The sequence below is a fragment of the Corvus moneduloides genome, chromosome 5, assembly GCF_009650955.1.
Source record: "Corvus moneduloides isolate bCorMon1 chromosome 5, bCorMon1.pri, whole genome shotgun sequence".
In the NCBI taxonomy this organism is placed as follows: domain Eukaryota; kingdom Metazoa; phylum Chordata; class Aves; order Passeriformes; family Corvidae; genus Corvus; species Corvus moneduloides.
The window spans coordinates 48727237-48748421 of record NC_045480.1 but is presented as its reverse complement, the minus strand read 5'-3'; the positions used below and the strand labels follow the sequence as shown (position 1 = coordinate 48748421).

Here is a 21185-nt window from a genome sequence, read left to right as displayed (position 1 = left end):
TCACAGTGCAAATGTATGTGGCCTACATAGTGGGAAAGTAGTGAATATAATTAACAGAGGAATTATGATGAACTCCTGTGTAAATTTTGTTAGATTTTCTACCACCTTATGACATTTTAAAGAAATTATACCAATGAAAAAGTCAATAGTTAACTGATCTGCCTTGTCAGAGACAACAGGCAGAAGCACTGAACAAAATTTTTTCTCCATAACATTGTATCTTATGCCGTGCACCTAAGTATTAGCATGACTAAGCATGAACCTGCTCCTTGTAGAAATCTCGACATTTCTTCGCTTAAACATACCTTATATATCTCCTCCTTACCTTCATTGCACTGAAAACGTTATCTTTGTAAAGAAACCTGAGTATCAAATATTCTTTTGCACAGATACTTTACAATACAAGGCAGTAAATCCATGAGCTTGAAAACAGAAGGGCTTCACCACACTCAAACTTCTCTTTAGGCAGAGTAATTCAAGGTTTCAAGCCCTTGCTACAGCAGTGGCTCACAGCACCCACAAGCCATCACATCTCCCCTTGTTACCAAATGCAGTAGGCACGTGCATCTCCAGTACCATCTTTATTTGGACATGTACAATTTATTTTGACTCTTAAGGAAACCTACAATAGTTTTACTATTGCGATGTTGTTTTAAAGTACTAATATTTGCTAGTGAGAAGTACTTAATCCCTTTTTGTTTAGGCTTCTTTGTGAACTTTTACACAATGAAGGAGTAAGAATATTCCTAGTTAAAAAAATATATAAATGACACACCCAGTTCTCTGACTTTTTTCTGGTAAACTCAGAAGAACAGTGCAGTAATACTCTATCACAAATTTATAGATATGACTGCAGAGGTATAGTGTACTATAATATTAAACATTATTTTAAAATAATTCCCATGCCAAATACAATCGTCAATTTATGGATATAAATAAAAAAAAATCTGTCTTTCTGTCAAATATATCCATTTATACTGAAGAGTGTTTATATTAGTAAAACTTTAATGTATCAGGAAATTAATAAATAATACCAAGGTTAATGAAGGGGAGAAAAAAAGTTGTATACTTAAAAATCAGGCTTATGTGATTATGCAGCAGTCTTTAGGTTATTACTATTTTTCTAATCCCAGGTAAGCTTAATTCTGCTTGAGTAATAACTTCTGATGTTGTATAAGTGAATCTGCCAGTCCTACGCTGGTGGGCTATTAATTGATTCCAAAGCTAATCCACATTTTTTACCCAAAAGTTTATACCATATACATGTGTTATAGTTTAGAAAGTACTGGGATGGTGGTGTAAAAAAGGCCAATTTAAAGTCAGGGCTTGGATTCCTCTATCCACATTTGTTTAAGGAAAGAGGCCTTGACTTTGGTGTTAAGCAGTACTTCACTGCAAGCCCTGCAGCTTAGAAAAGGCACTGAGTCTGAGGGAAAAGTGTCAAGATCCAGACTCCCTATTGTGGCTGACAGCTACCGTGCTGTCTGCTTTTCATGAACGGCCTCTTCTTCTGCAGAAAACTAGTCAAAAAGGGACCAGTGAAACTAAATGTATGAGGATCTGGGATTGCAGAAGTAGCTCCAGAGGGGCCAACCCAGAAGCTCTGCAAGGGGAAGCCTTTAATTCTTCTGTTTTTTAGATATTCAGGGTCAGGGGACAGAGTTATCCACTCAACACTTACCTGCTCTTTTGGAAACTATGACATTGATTTGTGGCTGTTGTTGAAAATTGGAGCTCTTTACCAGCTAGCTAGCTTGGAGCCTGTAGCAGAGGAGGTTTCCACACTGAGAAGGCTCCTGCAGACACTGGATTTTGTTTTGGTCTATCCAAAGCAGATCTCTTTTAATTTATTGCAAATTTTGTAGCATCTCTTCCCTCAGGCAGTTGTGGTCTAAGCTTTTCCACCCTAGGTAGACATTCAAAGGATGAAGTCAATATAAAAAGAAGCCAGCCCTCTCATCTTCTCGCTGCTCAGAAACAGATTCTGGCAGCCAACACTTGGATTAGTGCAGGATTTAATACCATTTCTGTATACAAGTGGTGGCTTTCACTGCCCTAAGTAAACCCTGTAAAAGGAAATCCTGCTTTGAAGCTTTCTGAAGTTCTGCAAGTTACCTTGTATATATCAAAAATGTATTTTATTGGGTTTTCAACAAACCCATGATAAGATGCCTGGCAGAAAGCTACTAAAGCAATGAAACTGCTGTAGGACTGGTGCCTATGATTTGAAAGCTGCCTACAGAGTCTTTGTCACTTTCCAGGATAAAGAGTAAGCAGTAGAGTATCTTAGGGAATTAGTCTTATTTAAGATCTTCATCAGTGACCTGTGGAAGGAAGGGATACAGGAGTATGTCCCAGTTCACAGATGATACTGAGCTCCTGCAGGGAGTCAGATGACACAGTCACACATAGAAATGAGCTCTAGAGAGATGATACACAGCTGAGTGAATGCAGAAAGAAGTGGCAGATGAGTTCCTGCCTAGATATATAGTGCATCTAGGGAGAATAATCTAGCCATGCTTACACAGTGCTGAACTGAAACCTGGCAGCTGGAGCTCAGGAAAGAGACCTGAGGGTCTCTGAACTCATCTGCTCAACATGCAACAGCAGCCAAAAATGCCAACAAAAATTTCGGGTGTTCTCAGAAAAGATGGTGAGAGCAAACCAGAAGATATGAAATCTGGGTGCATTCACATCTTGAACATTCTGTACAGTCCTATTTACACATTTTAAGAAGGACATATAGAAATTCAAGATAATGCAGGGAAAAGCAACTAAGATGTTTAAAGGGATGGAGCAGCTGCCTTTACAGGGAATCAGAGGGCTGGGACTTTTTATGATCTTATTCCTCCCTCAGGCTGAGTGGGATATGGTTAAGGTTTATAAAATCTTGGAGGCAGTGTGTAAAGTAAATACAGAACTGCTGTTTCCCAAGTCTTGTGGTGTCCTCTGGGCACTCACTGAAACTGTTGGAGAGCAGTTTAAAACCTGCAAAAGAAAATCCTATTTTGAATACTGCTACCTTCTGAAATCTGCTGTCACAGAAGGCTGTGGAGCTCCACCGAAACCAGCAAGTTAAAAAGGTGAAAGCAGACAAATTTCACAGCAGCAGATCCATAAAGGGACACTAAAATGAAGAGGTAGGAACATACTCCCTGGCATCTTTGGTGCACTGGAGGGTAGTGGAGGAATATGAGGGGGACGGACTGCAGAGAGACAGGATCATGAGTTGTCTCCAAACGACATGTCCTATTGCCACTTCTGGAGACGAAATGGATTATTAGTTTGACCCAGAAGGCAATTTTCTATGTTGTCATGAAAATAAGACCCTGTGCTCCTTTGCTAGAGCTTAAACCTGCCACTACAGAGTTATTTCCACCCATTTAATTTTGATTGCATCTCAGTAGGCAGTCAAGGGTGCAGAATTCGTCAGCTGGAACAACTGTGTGGTAATTATCAATGGCAGGGATATTTTTTTGTAGTTTGACCATGGCATTTTTTTCAGTAGAATTAAGGAAAATATGGGGGTTTTGCAAAAATGAAAGGAGGTGAACAGATGTTTTCAAATAGCTATGGGTCTTCTGTATAAATGTATGGAATTTAAAAATTATGTAAATTCAGTCAAATAAGAGGTTGATTGAAGAGAATAAGTAAGGCAGGCACAAAGAGAATTGTTTTTAATGAACATATTTTTAGGGCTTTGTTCTGCTACAATCATTAAAATTTCTGGATGAGAGTCCAGTTTCTGCAGCTGAGTATTTTTCCCAGGTTTTCTGATGGTGCTACTGTTGTACTTTGCATGGTGAGCAAACAGTTTTTCTCAGGAATGAGGAGTTGCTCGAATAAAGGTATTAAGCTGGGCCTACATAAAGGAAAACCGAAAGTCCTGGAGGCTGTATAACCCCTCTGCTAACTCATCCCATTCAGCAGAGATACCCTGGGACTTTTAAGTTTCCATAAGTATCAAACACTGCCTTCTCCTCACGCAGCCTTTTCAGCTACAACTTTTTGTCTTTCCCCGTCCACCTTGTTCCAAACACCCCACACAGCAGAGCGTTTCTTCACTTTTACCTATTTCTTGTCATTCCCTCTCCCAGCTCACAGAAAAGGCTGAAAATGCCAAAGAGCTCTCCACAACCCCTCACCAGAGGGTGACTTTGTGTTGGAGAAAATACTGAAAAAATATTTATTTTCTATGTTGCTAACCATTCCAAGGGAGGCTTGAGTACTTATTTATATTCATCAGTTATCACAACCTCTTGAGGCAATTATCAGTTGCAGTTTTGATACCACTTTACTGTATCACAATGCTGAGAGAAGACAAGCGAATCACATCCCCTGGAAATGTGCTGTATTTGAGAAAAAGGTTGAAATAGGTGAGGGGTCTATTTTTTATTCTCCTTTTTTTTTTTTTTACCCCTGGAAAGTAGGAGAGCAAATAGCTTATTGGAGGGGGAAAAATCTCACAGGCTAATTAACTGGCTTTTGAATTAATGGATGACAATTTGGTCTTCATGTAATTTACATTCTATATATCCCTACATATAACAGCAAGAGTAAGGACCAAAATCAGTTATTATCAGTTATTATTATTATTACTGCTTTTAAGTTTAATCTTCTGTTGCTTGCAGCAGCCTTAACTTGGTCTGTTGTAGCCACACACAGGAGAGAAAAAAATTGCTGTAATTAAAGATGGGAATTTGTTTCTGTTTCAATGTGCTCAAAAATCCACTGCTTATTTCAAGCACTGTGAAATTTAGCAGGTATTTAGAGGGTACATCAGGATGTGTTAGTTGAAATCTGGGATCAAGTGAGCTGGAGATTGTTGAGGAGCAATCACTCAAGGTATGAACGTTTTTGTTTTCTTGTTTGATGTGTTCTTATAATGCATTGCTGGCACTGTCCTTGGACAATCAAATCATAATTCTGATCACGTCTGATTGATTTCAGCTGCTTGATGTTTCCCACTGCTAGCACGGAGGCATCACTACCCAGCATGTAACAAGGAATCAAAATTTGAAAGCCAGTATTCTCTAAAACCAGTTTAAAGACCTCTCCCCCCTCCCACAGCACTCCCTACATCTCGCAGTGAATTCAGCTGGAGCAACTGCAGCTGTTCTCTGTGCCTGTTTTCAGCTTCACGAGGGACTGACTAAAGGCTGCTGAGATGCACAGCTCAACTCCTCCGATCTGCTTTCAGTGCTTTTTCTGCACTGCATGTTCCGGAAATATAACCATAAATCTTCCTCTGTCACGATTCCAAATAAATCATGGCATTGCCATGAAACATGAGAGAGAATACAGTTAAGCTGTCCAGGAGCAAATCCACAGGCAGAATAGCAGCACCTCTAGTGCTGTAGAAGCCAAAATGTTTATCCCTCACATTCTTTGCTTACAGATACCCCTGGGACCAGCACTGAAAAATACCGATTTTGGTATCCCTCAGAGGAAATTCAGCAACATCCAGTATTTAAATCACCTTTGAAGGCTCAATATCCTTCAGATTCTTGGGTATGACTGACAGTATCCATAGCACTGGCTGCATCCCTCAAGCCATCATTGCAGAGACCTGAGTTAGCTTACTGAAGTCGATTGGGGAACATCTCCCCCTCACACACTTTGTGAGCATTCTCCAGCTTTCTCCCCATCAGTGCTGGCAGAGTGCCTTAGGAAGCTGCCAAGAGCATGTGCTTTTACATCCTTGACAACACTACACGAGAGAGGTAGCTGGCTCTTGGGCTCATAAACCCAGTAGGTCGTACAAGACATCAGCAATTTTCTTACATCTCCCTGTTCCCTATCTGATCTTGATTCAGTCCAGAGTGGAAATCACAGCTTGAATCCTAAGGAATGATCAATAAAACTGTATTATTCTTACAATCAGATGGATTCTCCCTCCTTTTCTCTCTGTGTGAATCCTGAGCCCAAATTTTCTAAGTCTGTCAATATATATATCCATTGTACAGTCAACCTGTGTTCTTTCCTTTGATTTTTTTGTCTTCTCCTCTACTGAAACTGTCTTTTATCATTCTTGCTTTAACTTCAGATGACTGAAGGAATATACAGGCTTCTTCAAAAAGCATAGGTTTTTTTTACATGAGCCATGACATGATGTACCTGTTTTTGGCTGATCTACTTCTCTTAAAAGGTAATACACTCAGTGCATCTTGTAAAAAGAAAGAAAAGATACATCTAAAATAGCTTTTGTGGATATGGGAAGGAGAATAAGTAGTTCTATTATAAAGGACCATTAGCCAAGCCAGCTGTGGTTGCTGAGAGTGTTCAGAAGCAAAATCTATAACGTAGATTGAACACATCCACACCCGTGAAATGATTATGTCTTTTTTTTCCAGTTCTTTTTACTTTTAGGCTGAAAAACTTGAAATAGGGAAAGTTGAAATTTAGACAGAGGCAGAGGCAGCTTTGCCAATTCTTGTAATGTTATTGCAAGTATCACAACTGTTAATGCTTTCTCTTCAAGTTCCAAATGCTACCAGCAACACATTGCAAAGGAATGTACATTTCTGAGTACATTCTGAGTCCTTCTGATCTCAAGCAAAGGTTTGAAGCTGCTTCAGAAATGTAGCCTAAAGAATAAAATAGGAAGTTAATAAAAATGCAAGGCTTAAAGTCTTGTGACTTTTAAACAACTGTGATGTTTTTCCAACTGCATGAATTTTGAAGATGGGATTGGCAATACTGTGCATCATAGACTTAATCCAGTTGAAGAAAATAGACCTGTTTGGTGTCTACTTAGAACACAGGAAACACTGTCCTGACTAAGAATTACTTTAATCTTTTATGTTCAGGTACTCTTCTGATTCAAGACCCCTCTATGTTTGTAACCTGAACAGGACTCCAAAAGAAGTTACTTACCTTGCACAAATGAGCGTGGAATGGCCCCTATTCAATAGCCCAGGAAAACTGCCGATCTACTAATGCTACACTCAGCTGCTTCTGGGCAGGTGTTCTCCCGTGTGCAGTTTGAGAGGCATTAACCATTCAGCTGGGCTGTATCCCAGATTCTTCTTTCAGGGTGCCTTTGGCATCAGCTGCAAAATAAACTGCCATGCAGTGCACTGGTCCTCCTTTGGAGGACTCCTGACTGCTCCTCAGGCTATCAGTGGAGGTGAATTCCACTTTGTTCCTGGACACTGAGCACTTGTAAGCCACAGCTTAGGGATAACCCCTTACCCCCTGTTGTACAACTCTTCCTTTACAAGGGTCATCCTCCCAGCTGCCCTGTTTCCATTGAAGACAGTAGTAACTGTAGTTTGTTTCAACAGTGGTGATGGCTACTAATGGAGACAGACACTGAGGCAAATACTGGTAGCAGAGGTTTTCTTCATTTACAGTAGCAGACCTGCCCCAGACTTGCATCTCATCCCTCCTCAAGAAATGTCTATGAACATGGACATTTGAAACAGGCTCAAACTCAGCTCAAGCTACCAGCAGTGAAATAGGTGGGATGTGATTTTGTTATGTTTGTTCTCGTCTTTTGGGAAACATTATGTTTATTGGAGGTTAGGCTTGCCCTTAGGGACTCAGCAAGGCCATTTTTATCTCTTTCATAAACTGAGGTATTTGGCAGTACATTATACTTCTTTGTTACATGGAGGTGATCAATATCTAAATGGAGACAGAAGCAATTCCCCCAGACTGGGCAAGTTATCAGAAGTGTTTATTGCACTTCATGGTGTCTGAGAAGAATGGTTCAAATTAAGATCAAAATTAATCTCAGAAAAATGACAATAGCTTTGTTGATTTTTGCACACAAGAAAAAACCAAATCAAATAAATTACCACTGTTAAGAGTAACATTGTAATTGCCTCCATACTAATCTGTATTGAGGGTGGAGTGCCCCTGGTTTAACTTTGTCATGCAATTCATTTATTAGGTCTTTCATCACAAAAATGCTTTATGTACCTGGAAAGAAGTCAGGAGACAGTGGTGCCCTTTTGAAAACAAGACTGCACAAAGATGTGATAAAACCCCAAAAGAAACAAGTGATTTCAGGGGAAATCAAGAATGAAATTTGTCTGACAGTACAACTAATAATAAATAAAAAGAAATTCAAACAATGTAAATGAACCCAGATTTCCTAAACATATACCAGGAAGAGTCTGTTACGCACGGAATCGCAGTGTGTTTGTTCTGTGTGCACTTGGATATGAGAATTATACTGTAGCTGTAAAATAATAGACCTGGTGCTTGAATAACACCTCTCCTCTATTATTCTTTATAATATTCTTTTAAAGTCACTATTCAAGTCCACACTTTTTTTAATATTTTATAGCTATGAAGCAACCTTTGAAGCACTGATATTTCTAATTTATTGAACAGGCACCAACGTAAAAATTTTGATATTGTATTAGATTGTGTGGAGCACATTAAAGAACAGTTTGTTTGGGCCTTATCCCAAAGGAAATTAAAATTCTTGGCAATCCTGCACAATGTTAACCCTTTTATTTCAGGCCTGTAACAGCAGGGACTACAACTTAACAGGTCATTGATCACTGCTGTCAGAGGACCTCACTGCTTACAGAGGACCTTTACATCCCAATACTAGATGTTAAACTACTTTAAGGCATATGTCAGGATTTCACAAAGCATTTTTATAAATATATGTCCACCTATATAGGCATCACGTGCAGAGAACAAAAAATTTGTAATTGATATGAAAACTCAGATTTCATGACATCAAATGCAGTTAGATAGCTCAATTAACTCACTTTGTTCTGAAAATGTTTCCAAAGCAGAATTCCTCATCTAGACAGAAATGGTCAAGGCTTATGTCTTGACCAGAGCAACAAAAAGCCATTCATCCAACTACAGAGCCAGTGGTTCGGTTGTTCTGACCCAAAAGAGTGAAGATGAGAGAAGGGACAGCTGTGCACTTGTTGACTTGAAGGAAATATGTGCCCAGCCTCTGGCACATGGCTCTGACCGGGTGCCTGAGGAGAGCATTGCAATCCCTACATTTTTATCCCATTCAGTGCTCCTAACAGTGACCAGGGTCAGTTTCTTTTAAGCAAACTGCACTGAGCCACAGGTCGAAAGGTTTGATTGTCCCTCTTTAAAGACCGAGTGATCTGTCTGCCCTTGGCAGTCTGCAGTACAGAAAACAACCCTCTGTTGGGCACTTGCAGTTACTCTTCATGGCAGAGAATTTGTGTTTAGGGGTTCAGATTTATAGGCTTTCCAAATGCATGTTAGAGCAGTTTGAAAGTTTATCCTCCCCAGCTGTGCATCCTTTCTCTCTGCAGAGGTAATTGCTCCTGCAGCAGAGACAGTTGAAAGGCTCGCAGGTTGTGTGCTCTATTCATGACCTGGGGCATTGATTTCGGCTTGCATTATTGACTGGCTGTGCTATGAGCTTAGGGAGCAGAATGCCTTGACTTATCATCCCTGCTGGACATAGCTGCAGCAGTTAAAATGTTTATCAGCTCCCAGAGGCCGTAGACAAATCCCACAGGTATTGAAGAGAAAACCCTAAATCCTACCCTGGCAGAATGCTGAGGCTTATTATAAAGCTCTATTTCCCACACTGAGTGTCTCACTCTTTGGAAGGGGTTAGGAGAAAGAGGCAGGTGGCTTCCAGTGTCTCTGTGTCAGGATTGTCAGATAACCCTGGTAACCCCTCCACCTGATAGTCAGGAGAGGGCCAAGCACACCCACAAGAAGTGGTCCTGGGAGAAGATAGCCTGAGAAACTTTCAAGCTGGGAGTTGAAAGGCAAAGGAAGCTGAAGTGCTAAAGTTGGCCACTTGGGAAAATGCCTGAAAGGGATTTGGAAAACTCAGTAATGTGCACTGCAAAGCCTAATCTTTAAACAGAGCAGTGACCTGTAGGAACCACACTGTGCACGCAGAAGAAAATCCCAGGAGGCACCAAGTCAACCAAAAATCAGGAAGAAATTGCCATGACAGACAGTTGATTTCCCAGCATCACCATGGAGCCAAAGAATGCCACAGGCTGGAAAACACTGTTTGTGTATTCACTTGAGTGAAGACAAATGCAGCTTCAGCATCTATTCCAGCTCTGCAGGGGAAGGGACTGAACCGTTTTTTCCCATGTGCCACGGGGACTAGTTCACCTCAGGAGAGTGCCATTGTGGAAGGTGCACATCCCCTCTCTTTTGCCTGAGTAATGTGCAGTCTGAGAACAACTAATCTAAGAGATATTTTGGATATTTAGTTGGTAAATACATCTGGATCTCCTTGGCATGCCCAAAGTTTTGTGAGTGCCAGATAGAAAGAGGCCTGGAGGGGCTGTTATGGATGCAAACCAGCAGAATTTAAGCACCTAGGGGGTAAGGAAGCAGTTACTTAAAAATTCTGAAATTTCTATTAGCAATTTAATTTTGAAAGTACACATCTTAATTTGCAAGCAGGATCTAGGTTCCTTGGTGGATTTAGTCTTTTTGATCTGGAGATATTTAAAAATGTATCAGTGAATCAGTGGGAGTCTGGGGCTTTGAAGTCTTTTGTGCCAGTTTCCATCTGTAAGCGTCTGAATACCTAAGTCTGGGCCACAGTAAGTTCTTTGAACCATGCTGAAGTGTGAGGTTTTTCCACAGCCAGAAATGACCTTGCTTGAGCAGAGAGATTTCAGCATGGAGCAGAAAAGTGGAGTTTAGTAACATCAAAAAGTCTCTTTGGGTTGGGCATTCCTATACAGGAAATAAAATAGTAGAAGATACCCAGGAATTGTTAATTATATTCAACCCACTAAGCACAGGCACCATGCAGAGAAAAATAATTTTGGGTTAACAGGTTTTTGTATTCCCATTCTTACACTTACCCCACATGTGGAGTAACTGCTACTGATTTCTGTGGACATTAATAGATCATGAATGGTTGGATTCAGTGACAGACTGTTCTTTCCCTATGCCAATCCCACCTCCTGCTTGCAAAGCTCTCATGTTTTTTGGATGCTTCTGCTAAAGCAGGGGCCAAAGAGTGGGGCAGCAGCAACTGCACCAGGACTAGCCCTTCCCAGCAGAAATGTCACTGTCACAGCTTTTTCTTTGGGGATGACAGCAGCAGAAAGACATTCTCCTGTCTCCATCTGGCAAACCAGCCCTGCTCCATCCCTTCCCTCTAGTCCAGAGTGTGCGGCAGATCAAGGAGGGCCCAGATGCAGGGAAGCAGCAGGTCCCTTGCATCTTGCAGGCCTGGAGGGTGATTGAGGACAAATGCTGGGATGGGGATGAGTGGGATGTGTGGCTTTTGAGTCTAGGGAAGAGGAAGAGTAGATAGGGATTCCAAGAAGAGGCATGGTGAGGAAGGGAGGAAAAAAGTGGCAATGAGGTCTTTCTGCTTTGCCAAGCTTCCAGTTCCCTGATACCTTGTCTTCATCCACTCAGAGCTCTTCAGACTTCTCTGACCCTTACTTACTGTCATTCTCTTTCCCCAGGAAGCTGAAGTCTCCACTGACCCCTTCCAGTCCCACTCTCACACCTCTGAGGTCACTAGTGATCTCTTTCCATCTACTCAAACCCATTCCTCCTCTCCACACCTCCTGTCCTCCATCATCATCACCACTCTCACAGTCCTCATGTAGCACCTCCCCACTCCCTCCCATAGAATTGTATTGGCAAAGGTGATTATTCCAGTATTTCTGTCTTTAAAAATTTCACTGCTACCCTTCTTTGTCACTGCAGTCTTACAGAGAAGAAACCCATAATAATGACATCCTGTAAAGTTTTTCATAAGACAAGTGTTTTTTCTGTACGCTGCCTTTGTGATAGTCTTCTGTCCAATACCAGGCTTCAAAGTTAAAATGCAATGTTTTACCCAGTGGTCAGCATGAATAGGGTTAACCATACCCTTGTAATGGCTGGAAGTTCTTTTAAATTACTCATCCTATTTTGATGAAAATCCTGATTAACAAAATGCCCAAGGAAATTTTAGAAATTAATCTATTCCATTTTTTAATACCTATGTTATTCTGGTGAAAGTTAACTTTGCTTTAAATAATTGTCGTTTTTGAGGCGGTGGGAGAGGTTTGGCATGTATTCAGATGCCATCTGATACCCAAGATACAGCATTGCATGTGTAAATGATGCTTACACAGAATAAATAAGAAGTGAATAAGTCAGTGGAAATTGAAATAATAGAGAGAAAAATAGAGAAAATATAGAAATCAAGCAGGAAATAGAACTCTATTGCTGCTTTCCATTGTAATAGCCTTGCTAGAAATGCATAAATAGATTCCATTTATAAACTCTTAAATCCCCTACTAGAGATTAGAAAGAGCAACAATGTAAAATTCATGGTATTTGTGACTGGCCTTTATCGACAGAGAGTAAACAGCCACAGCTTCTAATAGAGCTTCTGCTGCTGGTTTGACATCTCCATGAGAGGCTCATTCTGGAGATTCAAACTGCACAATAAATATGTCACAGAAGCTTAAGCATCTCTTAACATAAAGACATCCTTATACGTTCTCATCTTATTGGTCTCCCAGCTATTCACATTCAGGCTTTGAAGTGTCTGCCTTTATTTCAGCCCTACCATGCCTTTTTTACTCTTCTGAAGTTGCACAGAAGTTGCTCAGGAGATCAGCACCAGCATCTCTGTGACTGATATGTAAATCAAAAACAAGTGGGAAAATTGTAACGAGCCTTGAGGGAGACAGAGTGCTTCTTTATGGTACTTTCTTGATGCTCAAATTATTTCTAGTTTTCAAGCAATTTCTAAGGCTATCAATTAGGAAGGAATGAGTAACTGAGGTTGTTAGCACTGGAGTAATTCAGACTGCTCTTTCAGCTCTCATTTAAGCTGGTAGTTACTGAAACTCGTTAGTGGCAAAAAGCAGAGCTCTCCTCCTCCCAGTCCGTTTCTATCGAACTATCAGAGAGCACTTCTAGAGTGAACTGACTGTCTTGTCAGAGAGGTGTCTTGTAGAAATTAAAGAGCTTGATGTCTCTAGATGTCAGCTAAATGTCCCCTAAATGTATCCTCAGGCATCCTGAGCTTGGTTTGTGGGTGAGCATAAGCAAGGACTCTGAGGTAAGGAGTGCCATACACCTTGTTTATGCTCACCTATAAACAGTTTTCCCAGATGCTGAGATTAATTTCCTCTGTTTTGCTAACGAAGTAGCTGTGGCAAAAGTTTTGTTGGCGAAATAATGAAGTGAAAAAGAAAAATCAACAACGATTACGCTAATGAACAGTTATATAAAATCCATTCATTAAAAAGCAGGAAATGAAAGGGATTATCACTCGGCAAGAATTTTACACATGGGAAAGGTAATACAGTGGATAGTGGATATTAGACCACTAGATATGCTCTAGTAGAGAGGGAAATCAAAGAAATAAAATTTTTCTCCTAAAAGTGTGCCTATAGCAGAACAAATATTGACTTGGGGCTTAATGAAAGAGGTTTTACTAGTGCCTTTTCTTCCCTAAAAAAATGCCAAAAAACCAAGGGCTGATAGTTTTCCCACCCAGCCATTAATGTGAGAAAATGCCACATGTTCTGTACATATTGCCAGAAGTAGAAGGGAAGGTCTAAGTGGGAGCCCAAGCCAGCACTAAGCAGAAATGAAGAAAATAATATGTATTTTTTTTTATTTGAATGGTTTAAAGAAATCGAGCTGCAGTCCCAGATTAATATATATATATATATATATATATATATATATCTCGTCATTTAAATCAAGGGAAATACCTTATTAGAAGAACAAAGAGGTGTGCAGGAAAGGTGAAAATTGAATATTCCTTGTTTTACAGGTGCCTGGTATTTTTTCATCCCAATTTTATATTTACTTCTTCAGTAGAAGGAAGCAAACCAAAGGAAACCTAACCCAGAACTGGAAAAAAAAGATTATTTGAATATGCCATGAGTTCAGTGCCTGATTGAAATTCAAGCAAACAAAATTAAAAAACTTGGTCTATTAAGAAGGATTATTTCCAACCACAAAACCTCTCTGTTAGGCACACATTCACCTCAGTAGTAGCCAAGCACTATGTACATAAGTTCCTAATTTTATGCAACAACGGTATGAAGAATTGAAAGCAGTAAAATGCAAAAATTTGAAATGGAGTATTTGTTTGCCCATATTTTCCCAGTTTTGCAATTAAGTTACCCATTGCTGGGAGCCATCCTGACTTTCCTATGGTTGCAGATTTGCCATTACTTCCATGCTTTCAGTCAGTAATTACAGCAAATCCCTATAAACTTTCAAATCATCATTACTACATTCATGAAAAGTGTTTGAAAGCAAAAATATGTCAATAGCACCATTGTGCTGCGATTACTTTTCTTACCAACTTTGAAGCTGGTTCCTGTCTGAAGCCCTGAGTCCAATTAAGTTAGATCATTAAAAAGCAAATTATCTAGATGTTTTACTGTAATAGCCTAACTTTTCTTTGGCCAAACATGAAACACTGAACTTCCAGGATATGAACTTCCCTCAGCAGTGTCTGTTTTGAGAACACTGGGCTGAAGAATGAAAGAAAGGGGGAAGAAGCTGTTGGATCAGTACCAGAGTAACACCCCCTTATTGAATGAATCAATGCTTTCTTAGATGCAAGGAGGGAAAAAAATCTTACCCTAATCTATATTCTGGTATTTGTAAACCTATAAATTATTCATAGCTTAATCTGAGCCTCTTTCTTGTTCTGACAATAAACTTGACAATCTTATCTTAAGAATACTCCTGCTTTGTGAACCCTGTTGTGCAAAACCCCAAGCCATATAAGAGAACACGTTTAGTTTAACAGAAGAAAACACTGCACATGCAATTTTACTAAAATACTAGAGATATTTGCATCTTAACTCCCCACAGCTCAGAAAACATTAATGTGTCTTCTCCTGTGGGTCCAGTTAGAAAGAATACAGAAGAGAGACACATGAGGGTGATCCAATGAGTAAGAAATTGTGCTTCAAAGAGAGTTGGAAGGAACTGATGTCTTTTGCCAAATGGAAAAAATGAAGATGGGCATTTGTCCTGGTGACATCTCGAGCGTGGGGCATTATCACAACTTGAGTTGCTGGAGACTGGGAGGCTGTGGGTGCCCCAACAGAAAGAGTTGGATCTCTCCTTCCTGCGCCTCTTGTAGTGTCCCCCCATCAAGTACAAGATATTTGACTAGATGGATACCACCTAGGAAAAGAGGGAATCTTGTGTTCTTACACATTTGGTTTAACAGAGTGCAACTTGCCCTTGCACACCTTGCTTGATTTTTTATAATATTACAATCCACAAATTAGGAAGTATTTTAGAAAACCTAATCATTGAAAAAATGGATGCATCATGAAGGCTGAGAGAACAGAGAGTGGATTTTTATCAGCAGTAGAAGGAAAACAATAAGATTATAGACTAAAGGCTTGTGGTTTGTATTTATACATCTGAGACTTGGAGACAAAGTAGAGGCTGTTATCCATAGATTTTTAAGACCTCTCTTGCTAAAGAGCTAGATCATTCTTTTTTCTATTGGGCTATTTGAGCTAGAGTTTTGAAATACGCTCCATACATTTTGGGGGGGTGGGGGGCTCAGTGAGACATTAGAAAGTGTCCCATTTAATAGGATCCATATTAATTTTGCAAATAATCAAATACTTTCTGAATTAAACTTTAACTAATGAAAGGAAGAGTATTTCTAGGGTTTTTTGATCAATATACATGTATGAGGAAAGAGGATGTCTAAGAGATCAGAATTTTGCAAAAACTGTCGTTTCCCCTGGAAGTATGGGTTTCCTGAAAGCTACAAGCAATTTGTACTGTTTTAGAACATATTTTTCAATTGAAATCTAGTATAATAGAAATAAAATAGAAATACCACTATATGAGGAAATAACAGAAGAATAATATTTACCTGTTTGTAGACCAACACAGAAAAATCTAGTGTACGAGATGAAATGCAAAATGTAAACACTATAAAAATACAGACATATATTTAGTGCAAGTGCTGAGCCCCCTCTAATCAAGGATAATATAGGAAATCCTGCCCTTACAATGCATGGGCAAGTAGAGTCAGGAAATCTTCATGCACTGTGTTTCTTCAGTGAGGGAGTGAGACAGCCCAGTGTTCTCAGACAAGAGGCAACAGGCTCTGTGCGTTCGGTGTGCTGCTCTGTGGGAAATGAAAAAACCATGCTTTAAAAGTATGAAATAAATCAAAGGCCAAAGAATTATGTCCCCTTATCCAAGCTGCCAGAAATATTTATGGATCTAAAAATCTCAAGAGCATGAAACAATTCTTACTACGTTAATGTTTATACTGGGAACTTTCCATTAGTAAATATATGACAGGGAATAACCCTATCCATCCATCTGCTTAGTGGCTGCCTCAGAAGCTGCTACATGTCAATTATTAATCCTCCTGGGGAAAGAAGACCATTTTTTCTTCTGGAGGCCTACTTTTGTGTTTATTTTTTTTTCTTTTTTCCCTGCTATTTAAAATAATCTTTTTCCGACATCTTTCTTACAAATATTGACTAATATATTTTCTTCTCAGTAATGTGTTCCCTTTTCATGCAGCTTTACCATTTTCTAATAGAATGATCAGGATGGATAAAACAAATCTTTTTCAACTTATTCAAGTCCTTTTGAGACTTTCTTCAGTGCCTTTGTTGCAGTGATGGCTCTTCACCAATATTGCTGAGACATTTGAATAGCTATGCTGTTTCTATTTTTATTTATGAGGTAGTGATCTTTCTGGTTTTTAGCATAGCAACAGACAGGAATGCAACAAAGCTATTTATAAAATAAAAATCAGAAGTTTCTAATTTAGATTTAAAAAAAAAAGACAAAACAGTGATAGATGATCATGGTTGCTGGTACTGTTACTTAAAAGCTAATCAAGCAAGTGATGTTTAACATCAAAGGGAAATTAACTTCAGTGAAGGGGGGTTATTTATTGATGCTAGCCACGTTAGGGAATTGTTGATTTTAGCTGGAATCAAGAAAGGTCACTTAGTTGTTTTGTTGCCTCATGATACTGCTTTTTACAGGATGGTTTCTGCCAGGGTTGTCTTCATTACTAAAGCCACTGTAATAGCATGGGAGAGCAGGTACACAGCATCAAAGTAAATCCTTTCAATAAACACAGGTACTAATTAAACCTACTGATCAGAACTGTCTTGGAGAAAAAGCTAATTTAATCATGCCAATCACTGAATATGACTCATTATGAGCAACTAACTTCTGCGAACAAATGCAGAAACAGACAAAAGTATAAGCTTTAGAAAGTGAATTTGCTTATTTCAGAAGGAATGAGGAAAATATCAATAATAAGATTACAAATTTTCATTTCAGATTGGCTGTTGAGTCTTTTTCTAAGGGTAGGTAGATAGCATTATGTAGGCAGCCTGTACAAAACCTTTGCCTATTCTGTGTATCAGCGCATGACTCTCAGTGCAATGCTATTATCTACAAGTACTTAGAAAGCCAAGGGAACAAGAATCCTGTCATGCTGGGCAGTGCCATGCAAACAAACCTACTGCTGGAGACAGTCTCTGTCTCAGAGACACCCTGCTCTCAATAGATTCTTACTTGTTAACAAGACAAAACTGGGCCCAGGAGCATCCACAAGAAGTTCGTGTTCCCACTCTGCCCCAGCCCTGGGGATCCCGGCTGCAGCCAAGTCTGTATTTCAGAACACAGGGAGGGAACATCCTTGCTGAATCCTAAGCACACAGAGAAACTAATGAGCTAGTAAGTGTTGAAGTTTCTTACTTTATGCTATTCTTAATGTGCAACATGCATCATTAAAGAAATGTGTGAGTAAGTGGCAGTCTTTCTTATTTAAAGGCAATCAGCACATTTTATTTAAGTAGATAGAATAGATATATTTTAGAAACATATTTCTTTCAGTAGCATGTTGCATTTTTAATGCCATTATAGTGTGCTTCTGTCCTTTCCAGATCCCAGATTTCTGTTGAAGCAAAGCAAAACTAGGCATATGCCTTGGCTTCTTACAAACTGCAATTATTTCAAAGATGTTTGAATATTAACAAATTCTTGTTTTTAGGAAAACTATGAATTTGAAGTATCAGAAAATTCCACAAAATATAGCATGTTACATAACAATTGTGTTATGTCATATATCCAGTGGTGTAAATCTCACAAAAGCTTATGCATCTGCTGCTTTGCATTTCTTTCAGGTTCAAAACCCACAGAACCTCTGAATAAAATCCAGGTAAAACCACTGGGCCTCACCTGCTTCCATGTCAAAAACAAAGAAACAAATGCAAGTGCATGACAATTTCAAAGTGCAATCACAAATCAGTTCCCTGATAATCAGTTTCCATTGAAAGATCGGCCAAGAGTTGAGAATCTTTTCAGATACAATCTACATGTGGAGTCTAAAATGAAATCCAAAACCTTGGAGGTTTTTTTTCCAAGGTTTGGACTGACAGCACGTACACTGCTTTGGTGGCTGCTTGGACCTGACAGATTCCTGAACAAAAGGAACTGCTCCCACTGCTCTCTCTGAAGGTGGGGAAAGTGCTATATTTCTGCTTTTGCTTTTTTATTTTTCATTTTAGTGAGCACACACAGTAAAACAGGGATCCAAATGCTGATTAAAATTTTTCCTAAATTGTGAAGCTTTGGATCTGTGTTTGTCCTACCAAATGCTCTGATACATCAGCTAAGTGTTTTCTTAAAAGTAAATGCCCAGGAACACATCATGTACTGAGGGCTTGTGCTGGAAGCAGCTCACTGCCTCATCTGCTTCATGCGCACAGTGCCTGCAGCTCATGGTCTCTGATGAGGAAAACCATGATAATAATGGTTCAAATACCTTTATGCTTATTACAATTTACATGTTTATTAAGAGATAATTGCATTTTATGACTTGTAACTTCAAAGTCCTTATGCAGTTTTCAGTTTGAAAGATTTACCAAGCAGAAAACCTGAGGAAATAGCAAGGAAAAGTTTTGGGAGGAGAGCCTTGAGATGGTGGATAAGTGTCTGAGAAACTTGGAATTTTTTCACACTGAAAAGCTTTTTTCAGTCTATAGTTTTTCAAGAGTCTGTCCTGTCTACCTGATGGAGGACTGCAGAATGGTGCTTTCATTATATAACACTAAAAAGAACATTTTAGTCCAAATTCAATTGATTTTCTGTCTCTCTTTTGCTGTATCTATCTAAAAGTTATTTGGAGAGGTATTTGAGAGACCTCTTTTGATGCTGCATGTCTCACATAACTCATCTTTGACTCTAGTATGTTTTAATTCCATTTCTAGAAATTAGATAAGCAGAACACTGTACTTTCCTGCTAGGAGTAGATGTTTTATTTGCCATTGCAAAGTCAAAATAACAAATTTGCAAAATAAAAACCATTGTGAAATGTTGCATGTTGAATAACATGTTTTGTTTCCAGATAGTGAAACCAAGTTGTTTGTAAACACTTTCCAGTATTGCTGAGGGAAGAGGTGTGGTAAAGAAAAGGCAGGGCTGTGGATGTGAGCTAGAGTTTAAATCCCTGCTTACCATTAACGTCATAGGGAGAATGTTCTCATTGTACATTCCCAGGTCCATCACTTATGACTTATCATTCAAGATAGGACATAAAATTGTGAAGTGCTAAACTCGAGACAGAATTAGCTGTTTCTTAATATATCGCTTGCTATGTTGGCACTTGGATCCTGTGTTGTGCTGCAGAATAGATCAAAGTGCTTTAGCATGCAGCAAGGTAAAGCAGGTCAGGAACTGTGGCTGGAGGATACAGACATATCCAAGCTTCTACTTCTGAAAAGTTAAGGTGTATAGTAAAACCTGACTTAGTCACCAACTGAAGAAGCTTTTTTTTCCTTTTTTTTTTTTCTTTATTTTGTGGGGTTTTTAACTCTATGGAATAAATTTTGAGCTTGTTTTTCGAGCCCAGGAAAGTTACACATAATCTATATGGTTCTGAACACATAGAGTTTAAATTTAAGAACTCTGTCTTCGTGTGAGCTAATGTTGCTCCAGGCAATAGCATTTTTCTCCTCTGCTGTTTTCTATTATTGATGTCTTTAGACCAGCTTAACCTAGCTGTGGATAAGTATTAGTTAATGGCAGCAGATTAATTATTATCGTCCACATGTAGGTGAAATAAAAGCATGCAAGTCGGAAGAAAAATATCCTTTCTCTGTGACTCCCACCTGAAATCCTGTGTCTTCTACTGTCAACCACAGTACTCTCTCCTTGATGCTCCTGAACTGCTGCTGCTGAGGGTAAGAAATTCCCATAAATCGTTTCAGTTAGTTAATTCTCCAAAGTAATCACCATGTTGTCAGGAGTTGAACAGTTTAATTATTTATTGTGATAAATCAACAGTATTGCACTATGTTAGAAAGGCAGGAGAAAATGCTGGCATTGAGTTATCCCTTCAATCCTGTGGAAGTGACGTTCTTGTTTCTGTAGCTTGTCTATTGGAGAAGTGAACAGGAGCCTCAGAGCAGAAATAGCCCCCAGCTTGCTTCTGCCTTCCAGTAGAGAGAACATTCAGCATGAATTTCTGTGGATCATGTATATATTATATCATGGTTACTGTTTAATAGACATCCTGCCCCAAGCAAATGAATGATGCAGCAAGAAGGGAATAATAAAATTTTTAAGTCCCCCTTCTATTCTTCTAGAAATTGTGAGGCCAGAAATGTTCTTGCCCTCATAACGTTACTTTTAAGTCAACTCTTCTCTTGAGTGACAGCTCCACAGTCCTGTTTCTGATGCTGTGACTGCACTTCATTTTATCTGTGGAAAACTCTAGACATTTACATGAGGAGGTACCTGACCTGACTTTTAATCCCCTGCAAGTAACTATTGAACATTAAATCAAGAGGCTGAGATTCCACCAAAATTCTGAGACCTGGTAAGATTGAACAGCATTTCTGTTCACCATCACAGGATGGCCATGTCATGTAAACATAAGTAATGAAAAGCAAAACTCTGTAAGAGGAACAGTCTTGGGAGCCTTGCTTAGCTGAGGTTTTCATGTTATGACTGCATAAAGCAGTGAGAAGAATAAAAGATCAGGAATCAAGGCAATGCACTTTTACCAGGCTTGTCAAAAGCTCCTTCTCCAAACCACCTTCTTCTAAAAGCAAACTCCTAGACCACAGTGTTTCTTCCCCTCTCTGCAGCTGTCTTCAGCGTGATGTGCCCTGTCGCACTGTGGCTTTTCCCTGCCAGCATGATTTCAAGGGGGGTCATGGCCCAGAGGCCTTGGTGTGCATGTGAATGGT

General features: G+C 39.4%; 1 long non-coding RNA gene across 2 annotated transcripts in view; it reads left to right on the top strand.

Annotated features, from left to right (window-relative positions):
* The window catches only part of LOC116444776, a 35102-nt gene that overhangs the window by 1823 nt on the left and 12094 nt on the right, over nt 1–21185 (top strand). Inside the window, exons 2-3 of one of the 2 annotated variants that reach the window (XR_004240484.1) lie at nt 20048–20174; nt 21084–21183. This is a non-coding gene — a long non-coding RNA (uncharacterized LOC116444776). The remainder of the gene's footprint in view (nt 1–20047; nt 20175–21083; nt 21184–21185) is intronic. The other variant, XR_004240485.1, reaches the window with a different exon arrangement.